Source organism: Lethenteron reissneri, chromosome 26 (genome assembly GCF_015708825.2).
Source record: "Lethenteron reissneri isolate LAM-NWPU_2019-01 chromosome 26, ASM1570882v1, whole genome shotgun sequence".
Lineage (NCBI taxonomy): Eukaryota > Metazoa > Chordata > Hyperoartia > Petromyzontiformes > Petromyzontidae > Lethenteron > Lethenteron reissneri.
This window is the reverse complement of record NC_083804.1, coordinates 23,403,146-23,413,808: the sequence shown is the minus strand read 5'-3', so window position 1 is coordinate 23,413,808 and position 10,663 is coordinate 23,403,146. Positions and strand designations below refer to the sequence as shown.

The 10,663-nt window shown below is 56.3% G+C and overlaps 1 protein-coding gene across 8 annotated transcripts in view; it reads left to right on the top strand.

Annotated features, from left to right (window-relative positions):
* Positions 1-5,753: 5,753 nt before the first annotated feature.
* The window catches only part of LOC133347894 (DNA (cytosine-5)-methyltransferase 3A-like), a 118,087-nt gene continuing 113,177 nt past the window's right edge, over positions 5,754-10,663 (top strand). For 4 of the 8 annotated variants that reach the window (XM_061560629.1, XM_061560626.1, XM_061560622.1 and 1 more), the window contains exon 1: positions 5,755-5,827. The gene's annotated coding sequence lies outside the window, so the exon portion shown is untranslated. Of the gene's footprint in view, positions 5,828-10,663 lie in introns of all 8 variants that reach the window. The other 4 variants (XM_061560625.1, XM_061560623.1, XM_061560627.1 and 1 more) reach the window with 2 other exon arrangements.

Below are 10,663 nucleotides of genomic sequence, written 5' to 3'. Positions count from 1 at the left end.
TTGACCGCGGTCGGGAATCGAACTCACCGTGGCGCGAGCTCGGTTTCATCGTGTGGCGCGTGAGCGCACGGCTACACGCGCATCGGCATACGTACAACGAATTCATATACACGTGCGTATTACCCTGTATTATACATCAGTCGTCTGAATTATGCACACGCATGCATTATGTATGTTAAAGCGATGCGTTCATGTGTGTTAAGCGTAAATGATTTACTGTAGTGTGCGAGTGTGCACACGCTGCACTGCATTTGTAAGCTGATGCACATGTGTGTGGTCGTACACGTGTGTATTTATATACAAGAAACTGTGCGTGCATTTAAGGCGACCTAAATATATCTTACTAAATTGATAAGCGCCGGGAAATACGTCTCCTTCTTATATCTTTCCAAGTAATTGTTTTTATTAAATATCCTGCACAAAAAGCCAATGGCCGCACGGCCTTGTGGGAGCAAATCATATCAGGAGCATTGATGGAATACAAGCAAAACCCATGGACCAATTTCGACACCCAATATCTCATCAGCAGAGTGACGCCTGCTTGAATCACTGCTGGTAAACTTCCAGATGTTGATAGAGGAAAGGATCCTCTCTTTAATCATACGGTCCCTAATTACATGCAATATGGCAACAAAGGTTACGGCAAACAAATGTTGCGTCAAACTAGGATGACCCAGTATCTTAAAGAGAGGGTCCTTTGCCTCTGTTAACATCTGGCAGTTTGCCTCCAGATGGGCAAAGCGGGCAGTGCCGGTGATACCGTGGCTTTGTCTCAGGAAGCATTCTGACAGCGTTGGGTCAATCTACCGATGGATCATCGGCATCTGCAGAACGCAGGGAAGTGGGTGTGCGGCTATCGCTTTTGCCCCTCGCTCGCACGCGTGGAATAGTGCGGAGTGGTGCCTGACGCCGCGTGTGTGTGTCTCTCTCCGTGTCTCCCTCTGTCCATCTATCCGCAGGGGGAATGACCTAAAGAAGAACGGGCCCCCAGGGAAGAGGTGCAACGTGAAGGACCCCCAGGTCTCTGGTGTGACCAGCGGTGAGGCCTGCAGACACCCTGAGCGGAAGGAGAGCGATGTCGCTCGGTCGCGCGCCCGCTGCTCGGCCATTGCCTAAAGGCCGAGCCCTAGCGACGAATCCGAACGCTGGCGAGCGCAGTCTTTAACAGACTGTCGGGGCAAGTGCCGTTGTGCGAGTGCCTTATTAAGGGCCGGCATGGCGCATGATGGGGTGGATGTGCCGGCGCCACGCCCCGTTGCTGATGTTTTAATCCACAGCATCCAGGTGCTCATTTAAGGCTGAGTCGTTCTAGGGGAGGCCCATGCCCGGTTCAGATAATTGTCACGGATGTTGGCCGTGAGTGTGTTCGTTAGCGCCTTGTGCTATGAATCCGGCGACCTGAGATAAATTCTTGGCTACGGCAAAGTTCAGTGGCGAGTTTTGTGTGAACCAGTACTGAACTCACCCCCCCCCCCTTATTTCCTCCCTCAATCCACACTGATCCAAAACGGTGAAGTATAGCCAACCATTCCCAGCGGTCACCGCGATGTGGGAAGGCCTTCACTCAGCAGTGTATTGACAAAGGGCTATAAATTAGAACCACTGTACCATGATCGTTGTTGGGTTGGAAGAGCTGCATTTCGTTTGTAAGAGGCCTAAAAACTGCAAATCCCGGAATTAGATTTTTTAAAATCCCCTAAGATTCTCTCCGTAATATCCAGGGCTTAAGGCTGGTAGAGTGTGAGTGCGTGAAGCCCTGACTGTGGATTCAGCTGCGTTGAGTGTCTGGCTACCAGGGGATCTTTCATGGAGGGAGGCATTTGATCGGATTGGGGGCATCGAGAGGAGGAGGAGGAGCAGGAGGGGAAGGAGGAGATTCATGGGCTGGCAGCAGAGTGCCCGCGCCCACAATGTGAAATCTTGGCAGTTGCGAAAATGCAAGATAAGCGGAAGCTATTTATAGCTGCCGCTCTTGTGGATTTCCTTTGGCCGTGGCGGCGTGCCGCTCTCTGATTGATCGCGGCTTTTGGCGCTGCCGTCGAGTTGCGCTGCAGAGGTTGCGAGCGTTGGGCCGCTCGGCCTCTCCATGGCCGTCGGGATGTTAGAAGCGCCACGGTCTTGCGCAACAAAATCTCTCTCGTGTGCAGCAGCGGTGGCAGCTTTATGGGTAATGCCGCAAGGTTTACATAGTAAGCTATGTTTCGAAAGGTTGCACAACACGGCGTTTGCCGAAATGTTAACGGACGTGGACTGAACTAGTTATGAGTGTACCGGTATTAGGAGAGTGACCTCGCCACCACCAACATCATCATCACCACCACCACCACCGTCACCACCGTCATCATCATCACCACCACCACCACCGTCACCACCGTCATCATCATCGTCGTCGTCCCTATTGTACCAGTGCCCAGGTACTTTTGCTGGGATGAAGGTAAAAGAAACACGTGAGCGCTGTGGGTTGTAGGGCGTTCCAAGCAACACGATTCATCTGAGCTCGGCTGAGTGACGGCCGCAGAGCGTTGGAGCGAGCAAGCGATGACGCCCCGACACGGAGGCGTGCGAGCTGTAGGGTGGGTGGAGGCACGGGTGTAACTAACGGTGCATCGGTCGGTTTGGCGATCAACAGTGACCCCGCTTAGGCTCACGATGCATGCGTCGCACGCCTTAGAATCAACAATCGTCTTTGAATCCAAAGTTCCCGTTGTCACATAGGTCGGCAGCCCCATGTTGTCTCTCCGTGAGTTTCTATTCTGTGCCTCTCCTCCAGTCACATTCACCGTCCTCGCATCTCGATCCACCGCATCCTCGGTCTCCCTCTCCTCGTACTCCTGCCCCTTCTCAACCGTCTATGTCTGGGCCCCCCTTAGCCTCGGTAGTAATCGATCCATCGTTATGCCCCAAGCTGGGAACGTCGGGGAATGAACCCAGTGCCAGTGCTGAGAAGCAGCCGTCTAAATGTCAAAGACCGTTTTTGAGATCTTTATTGAATGTGAAAATGTAAATAAATAATGAGTCTTGTAATCATTGATGTATATTTCATTGTAGATACAATTAATATTCCTCATCATATCGATCAGCCGTGCTCAATCCACTGTTGGATTAAGGCCTCCCCAAGCCGCCGGCAGCTCGAGTGGACTGGCCGTCGCGAGGCGGAGCGGCTCCACGCGGCGCCCACACAATAGCCCAGCGTTATTAAGCCACGAGAAAAGGGTCCCCTGGCCAGCGCTGTGCTCACATTAACGTCAATTACACCGGCGTCTCCCCCCTTTGTTCCTCATTCAAGAAGCGGGTCCTGATTGTAAGAGGGACCCGCCACCCATTGTTTCCACGGGGGGTATTTGTCCCGCTGCGTTTTCCAGCTGGGGAAATACTAACTGACGGAGCGATGTGCGCGCGCGTTTACGAGCGCGCACATCCCACCACCCCCCCGCCCCCACCTCGTCCACCCGCCCGCGCTCGCTCGACTGGGCCCGGGGGACGGCTCCAAGTGGTACGGGGCCCGGGGCCGACACCCGCGGGTTATCGCGATCGATGCCCCGACGACGTGCGGGACCGCGCGGCACGGTGTGCGGCCCGTGCACGCGGTCACTCCGGTGCAGCAGCAGCAGCAGCAGAATCTGAATCTGCATTTAGGCTGGAGGAATCCGATGAGCTACTGAGCTCTTTTTTCACAGATGTCCAGTGGGGGCATGGGGTCAGAGCGTTGCGAGAAAACACGACGAAAGCAGCAGCGTCCTTGTCACCCATGATCAATCCATTGCTGGAATGATCATCAGCCGTCACCGTCTCTCACGGTCCCCCGACTTCACGATCTGTCTAGCACCAGGTAACGACTTGCGCTCGGTATTGTTTGCATAATTATTAAATTATGTGCACTCTGGGGTGGGGCGGTGGCACATTGGTTAGTGCACTGCGCTACCAACCCAGCGACCTGAGTTCGATATGTGGGCCACGACTAGCATGGTAAAGTATGGTCAAACAATTCCCCCTCCACTGACATGGCTAGCAGTGGATTGACAAAGCATAGCAGCTTGTAGAAAAAATTCACTCTTCTCCTCTCCTGTATTTGAAAGCGATAGTTGTGTGTGACTGGATTTGTACAAAGTGACACAGGGTCCACACGTAGCCGTGTGTCAAAATGTACAAACCGCAGCTCCGATTAAGCGCGGTTCACTACGCACGGTGCGAAAGAAGTTGACCATACATCGTGGCTTGCGTCCTACTTTCCGGGAGCGCCTTACGCTCCGCGCGGGCGCGTGCAACGCTCGTGCCATTGCAAAACGGGACGCCGCAATCCGGGCGAAATATTTTGTCCGTAAAAATTTAAAAATAATTCCGCAGCCGCTCGACCCCCACGCCGGCACCGCTGACTCGCGCGCCGCATCGCCCGCTGTGCCAGGGAGCCGGGGAGCCGGCCGGCCGGCACCGCCGGGAATGGCGAGCACGCACAAGGACCTCCTCTCCTCGGAGCCGCCCCCGCTCCCCGGGGGGGGAGCGGCGGCGGTGGTGATCGCGGCGGCGGCGGTGGCCGCGGCGGCGTGCCTGGGGGCCGGCTGCTGCGAGTCTGCGGGCGCCGTCGGCGGAGGAGGCGGCGGTGGCGGAGGAGGAGCGGGGAAAGGCGGGGGGCCCGAGGGGCCCGGCTTGCTCGCCGTGGAGGTGGCGACGCCGACGGCCGTGGCGGCGCCGCTGCCCGCGCGCTCGCTGGCGCCCAAGGCCGGCGACGGCGGGGGTCGCGGCGGCCGCAAGGAGACGCGGCTCAAGGAGAAGGAGGGCGGCGAGAAGGAGGGCGGTGCCTGGATGTACATGGAGCCCGTGCGGAGCCAGGCCCGCAGCCCGCGCCCCGCCTGGCAGCCGCCGCACCTCGAGGTGATGCTCGTTAACGATTGCTCGTAATCGTTGATCCGGACGATTGCCGTAGTGAGTGAATGTTGGGGGATCGCGAATAGATTCGCGAATCAATTTGTTCGTCGCCTGCAGGGTTTGTGCGAAGCACGCGAACCGGTGGATGCTTGCCCGCACGGTGCGGAGCACGCGTCGCGAGCACAGGAATTGACGTCGAATCGCTCGATGCGAGGAACTCCGATCACGTGCACTGGATCGCAGGACCGCGACAGAGGGCGACAGCTTCTGGAGGCCTTCATTCGGCAGTGGATTGATCATGGCCGATGTTGATGATGATGTCAATGGGGTAAACCGCCCGACGAGGTCAGCGCGGTACCCCCGATAGCGTCGCACCCGCACCCCCAGTAGCCACTGACTCCACGATCGGCCGTTTTTTCTCCCCCGTGACTCCGGCAGCGGCAGCAGCAGCAGCAGGAGGACGACGAGGAGGAGGACGAGGACGACGAGGATGACGACGACGAGGACGACGACGCGGGCTACGGGATCGGCGAGGAGCGGCAGGGCTGGGTGTGGCGCAACGGCGCGCAGCGTGGCCGCCGCCGGGGCGTCCGCCAGCCCCCCGGCTCCCGTGCCGACCTCTTCTCCCGCGGCGGTGGCAGCGGCGGCGGCGGTGGCCGTGGCGGCGGTGGCGGCGGCGGCGGCGGTGGTGGTAGAGGCGGTGGCGGTGGTAGAGGCGGAGGCGGTGGCGGCGGTGGTGGAGGCGGGCTCGGCGGTCAGAGCGACTTCGAGAGTGGAGAGGACGAGGAGGAGGAGGAAGAGGACGAGGATGAGGACGACCTGGATGAGGATGATGATGATGACGAGGATGAGGTGGACGAGGTGTCGGGGACGAGGGCGGATGGCGGGGAGAGGCGGAGTGACGGTGCCGTCCCCCCACCCAAGAAGAAACTGCGCAAGAAGCGGCCGCCCTTGGACGAGTCAGGTGAGACCGCCGTGCACTCCGGCTGCCCGTTGCAGGCCCGGCTCCTCATTCTATCGCAGCTTGCGAGAAGCCGTGAGGGGGGGGGGTGGAGGCTGCAGGGGCTCGCTTCCCCAGGTGCGGGTAACGACGCGCACGCGGGCGGGCGGGCGATGGAGCGTTGACTGGAATGCGGGAGTGATGTATGAATGGGCGCGGGACGGGTTCTCCGGGGAGATTTCAGCGCTCCCGTCCGGCGTCGTGGGCTCGCGAAGCCGCCGCCGCACGATGGCCGTTGCCGATCACGTGGCTCGTATTCAAGTCCTTGCGAGGGCTCGCTACACTTTTTGTTCCGGGGGGCAAATTCAATTTCGTGCCCTGGCAGGGTCGTTGAGATCTGCCGATCGTGCCCCTTTTATGCACGAACCTCGATCCCGGTTGCGTTCTTGGGGTGGTCCGGCATTTGCTGTGGTGCCCCCCCCCCTCCTCCCCAATGTGGAACTTCCTGCCGTGGGAGATCAGGCTCTCGGATCATCGTGTTGAGGTCTTTAAATCATAATTCGTTTGTTTCACTTTGGCTCTCATCCTGCCACCCAGTTCTTTAACATATTTCTCCCTTTCATGCACGAAGCCTTGAGTGTTTTTTTCTTTCTTTACGGAGGGTTCCTTATAGGTGCTAAATTGTTATTAATAATTTGGGCTCAGTTACGGAACTTACACGTGTTACCGAAAAGCAAGATCAGAGGGGGGCTGGTGTTTCTCACTTTCTCTTCAAATTCGAGGAATGGTCCACCTCTAACCACACATTTAAGGCCACGGCCAGTCCGTGCAAGGTGGCCCCGTGCCGGCGACGTGAATGATGAAATGCCGCTCTGCTCATCAAGACCGACGCGGTTGCCTCTCACCACTTTGCTGGGAATGTTTAGAATATGAAACATTTAGGTTCGATTCTTTTTTTTATATTTTCATATTTTGGTATCAGCAGCAAGCAATTAGCCACCGCTAAGTACAACCAACAACACGTAGCACCACGAAACAGCCAAAATATATATATTTTTTAAACATCACAACTGAATGTGTCACGTTCATGAACTAATCTAATCGGATTGGCAAACATCCACACTCTAGACAAATAACAAGATCCAAGGCCCAGAGCTTGATAATCATTATCTAACCATTACACAACCAGCGAAGCAATCAATTTGCCTCCCGTAAAATGTGATTATGGGGCCGTCCATAAATGACGTCACGCACCTGGTGGAGGGGGGGTCAGACATTTGTGACGATGTGTGACGAGGGGGGGGGGGTGTTTGAGAAATGTGACGTCACATCAAAATGCGCAACTTTAAATAAATATAGACAACACGTTCTATTTAATTAAATAAACTTTTTGATAAAAAAAAAATCTCCTACAAACATCAGAGTGCAGCGCCACATTAATACGCACTACAATGACAATAGTTTAAAGCGATTTGAAGCATGTTTCATTTTCAAAATGGAAATATGGTTTGGGGGGGGGGGTAGAGTTTTGTGACGTCATATTAGAGGGGGGGGGTCTGACTTTTTGTGACGCCGTCTGACGAGGGGGGGGGGGGTCAAAAATCGTCCAAAATCGCGTGACGTCATTAATGGACGGCCCCGGCGCCGTTTACTGGGTTATGCATGCACACGTTTGCGTGTGCGCAGCGTCGATGGTAATCTTTGCACACTCGTGGATAATTCCTCACGAGCGCATGGGCGCGCGAGAAGTTTTTGTCAAGAGTCTCTTAAAATCCTGGTGGACGTCACTTTGCCCATCGTCACAGCTTAACATTGTTTATTTCCGTCCTTCTCCGAGAGGCCGGTCAGACCGGGCGTGCGAATTCCTCGCGCGAAGTGGGCGGCGGCTAAAGCCGCCCAGACTCTTCCGCGGCAATAAACGCAGCGAGTGCGACTGAAACGGAGATGTCGGCGATTGGACGAACAGCCGCCGTCGGTGGCGGGGCTGGGGGTTTCGGGGGTTCCACCTTCGAGTGAGCGGGGAGGTGGGGGGTCTCTGGAGCGCACGACGGCACGGAGTGCTCGCTGCAGCCCTGGGTGACTGCGCTCACTTTACCGAAAAAAACCTAAGAATATGAATCCTTGCAGTCACGAAAGCTTCAAATCTAGAATGAAGCTCTTTCATTGCAAAGGGGCTCGGTTGCCGCTCGCCGCACGCTCTGCTTCGGCAGGGGCCCGGCCTGGGAGGGGTGAGGGGCTGAATGGGCGTTAGGAGCGTCGTGCGCGGCGTGGTGGTGTTGGCACGGAGAGGCGTTACACTCGCCGTCCCGAAGCGCCCGACTCCGCGGTTACCGCTGGCCGCGCCATCGGCCGATGCATTCCTCGGTAAAAAAAACAAAAACACTCAGCCTAGTAAATAAAAAATACAAGTCGAGAAACCTGTCCTGGCACTCGTTAAATTCTTGATCGTCTTAATGTGGCCGCGCCGCTCGCGGTTTTACACTCGCAGGGGCCCAATCATCCCGGCGCCATGAATCATGGCGACTTCGCACAGGTAATGCAATTCATTCCTCCTCTCGAATGTTTTTTTTCCTTTCTGAAAAAAGACACCGTTCCATCGTCCGTGAGGCGATTCTCCTCACCTTCGTTCGCGCAGGTGAGGCTTGTTCTCTGGTAAATTTCGGTCGGTGAAATTAACTCCCAATATTCCCCGCGCTTGCCAGAGATGAATACCCACGGAGTAGCAGAGCAAAGCTCCGAGAGCGGCGCTTTCGTGAGCGGCGCGCTGCCCGTGACGTGGGTGCCATTGACAAAGTTGCGGCCATTATTAGCCGAGCGTGGTCATTACCTGCCCAGTGGTGGGTCTCGTTTAATTTCGCTGAGGCGCGTAACGGGACGGAATCGGCGTGGAAGCCGCGCGATGTCTGCCGCAGAGAAGAGGGCCCCGTCTCGCTCGCGCTGCGGGAAAGGACTTAGCCGAGTGGTTGAGCGTGATGGCAACTCACGCAAAAAAAAAACTCTATGCGCTCGATAATAACACTGTGGCCTTACAAAAATAATTAGCAATGTTCCAACTGATGGCCCTTCAACATTGGCACCTCCGATTAGCACGGTTGGCTATGTACGGTGCAAAAGAAGTCCAACATACTGTACATGTGGAAATGGCACAAATGCGATCTGCTGTGAAGAATATGCTCTGGAGGGGGAAGCCCATTGCCCAAAAGCTCACCTCTTTAAATATTTTCATTTTTGGCCACAGTGTCATCGACGAGCGTGTTGAGCTTTTTTGGCGTCATTCGTGCGCCACTTCCAACGTAGCAGCGAAAGAAAATGATTTGTGTTTACGTGATGGGAATTGGGTTGTTGTCGTTGCTGCTGCCGCCGCCGCCGTCCACCGCACACCGATGATGCTCCTCGACGCTGTCGCCGCCACATCGCGCCGATTGAGCGATCGCGTTGCGATGAATACCTGGATTGCCCTATGGGGTATGGGGGGTGGAGTAGGTGGGGGTGGGGGAGTGCATGAAGCTGGGAGGCAGGGAGCAAAGATAAAGCACACACGCGCACACAGACGAGCCACTCAAAGCGGGGAAATTAAACTCCCCGGATAGAGTCGGGACGTGCGTGTGAATTAAGCGATTACGTGAAGAATAAAAAAAAAAACGCCACGGGCGATCACCGCTACATCACGCATCCAGTTTCGCGCGGGCATTGCCGCTAAATTTAGAAAGCGCGAGAGGAGGAGGCGTTGCCGGCGGGGCAAACCTCGGGGTTCGTGGGTCGCTGTCCGTCGCCTCCGTCGCTCCTCCTCTCTGTCCGCCGACACGGAGCGTGACGAGCGACGTCGCGGCGCTGCGATGTCTCACTGAATATTGTCCGGGTCCCTGGCAAGGCTGGGGTAGGTGTGCGTTAGACCCGTGTGTGTTAGACCCGTGTGTATTAGATTGGAGTGCGTTGGGCCAGTGTGTGCATTAGGCCAGTGTGTGCGTTATGCCAGTGCGCGTTCGGCCTGCGCACGCTAGTTAGGCTGGTTGTGTGCTGCTCACGAGGGGGGCACCGCAAGCGGCGAGCGTGTGCGCAGACAACCTCCCGGCCTGCCGGCGTAGCAAGAACGCAACGCCGATGATTCCCCAGCCTCGCTCCTCCAGCGGCTCGCTCCCACCTCGTCATCGTCGCTCCGGCCGTGGGGGAGGTCGATGGTGGTGGTGGAGGGGAAGTCGCCAGCGCCGTCCGTCTTTAAAAATTTGTCTGAGTAAATATTACGGGCCGGCGGGGCGGTCTCCGGCCGCGGTTAAGTAACGGAGGGCAGTGAGCAACGATCAATCACTTACTTCGATTGGAACCATGTGTGCGTCGGTCCGAGATAATTGTCCTCCTAGCGGGGGAGATCTGGTCGACCGGGACAAGGGAGCGGCACTTTGTGGTTGTTGGGGGTTATTTTTCTCTCTCCCTCTCACGATTTGCTTTCAGGAATTTGTGGCCGTAACACCGGGCGACGTTGCTCTGCTCTCGAGAGCGATGTCACAGGCTCTTATTTTCATTGCGCATTGAAAGGAATAATACTCTGCTGTGCCGTGGTGATGTCCACAAGCGTTGCCAGATGATTTCCGCAAGAGCAAACGAATCGCCTCCTCGTGAAGTGCGCTGCGGTGTTTGTACATCGAATCGCACCGGACGTAGCCGGCCATGCTATAATCGCATAGAGCTGGACAAGTGTGCGTGGCCATCTATTAAACTTTCACAGCCCACACTTAAGGCAACGTCGCACTACAGCGTGTGTGTGTGTGTGGGCGTGTGTGTGTGTGTGGTGTGGCGCGTGTGTGTGTGCGTGTGTGGTGTGGCGTGTGTGGGACGCGGTAGTGTCGCGGTTAGCGCGCTGTG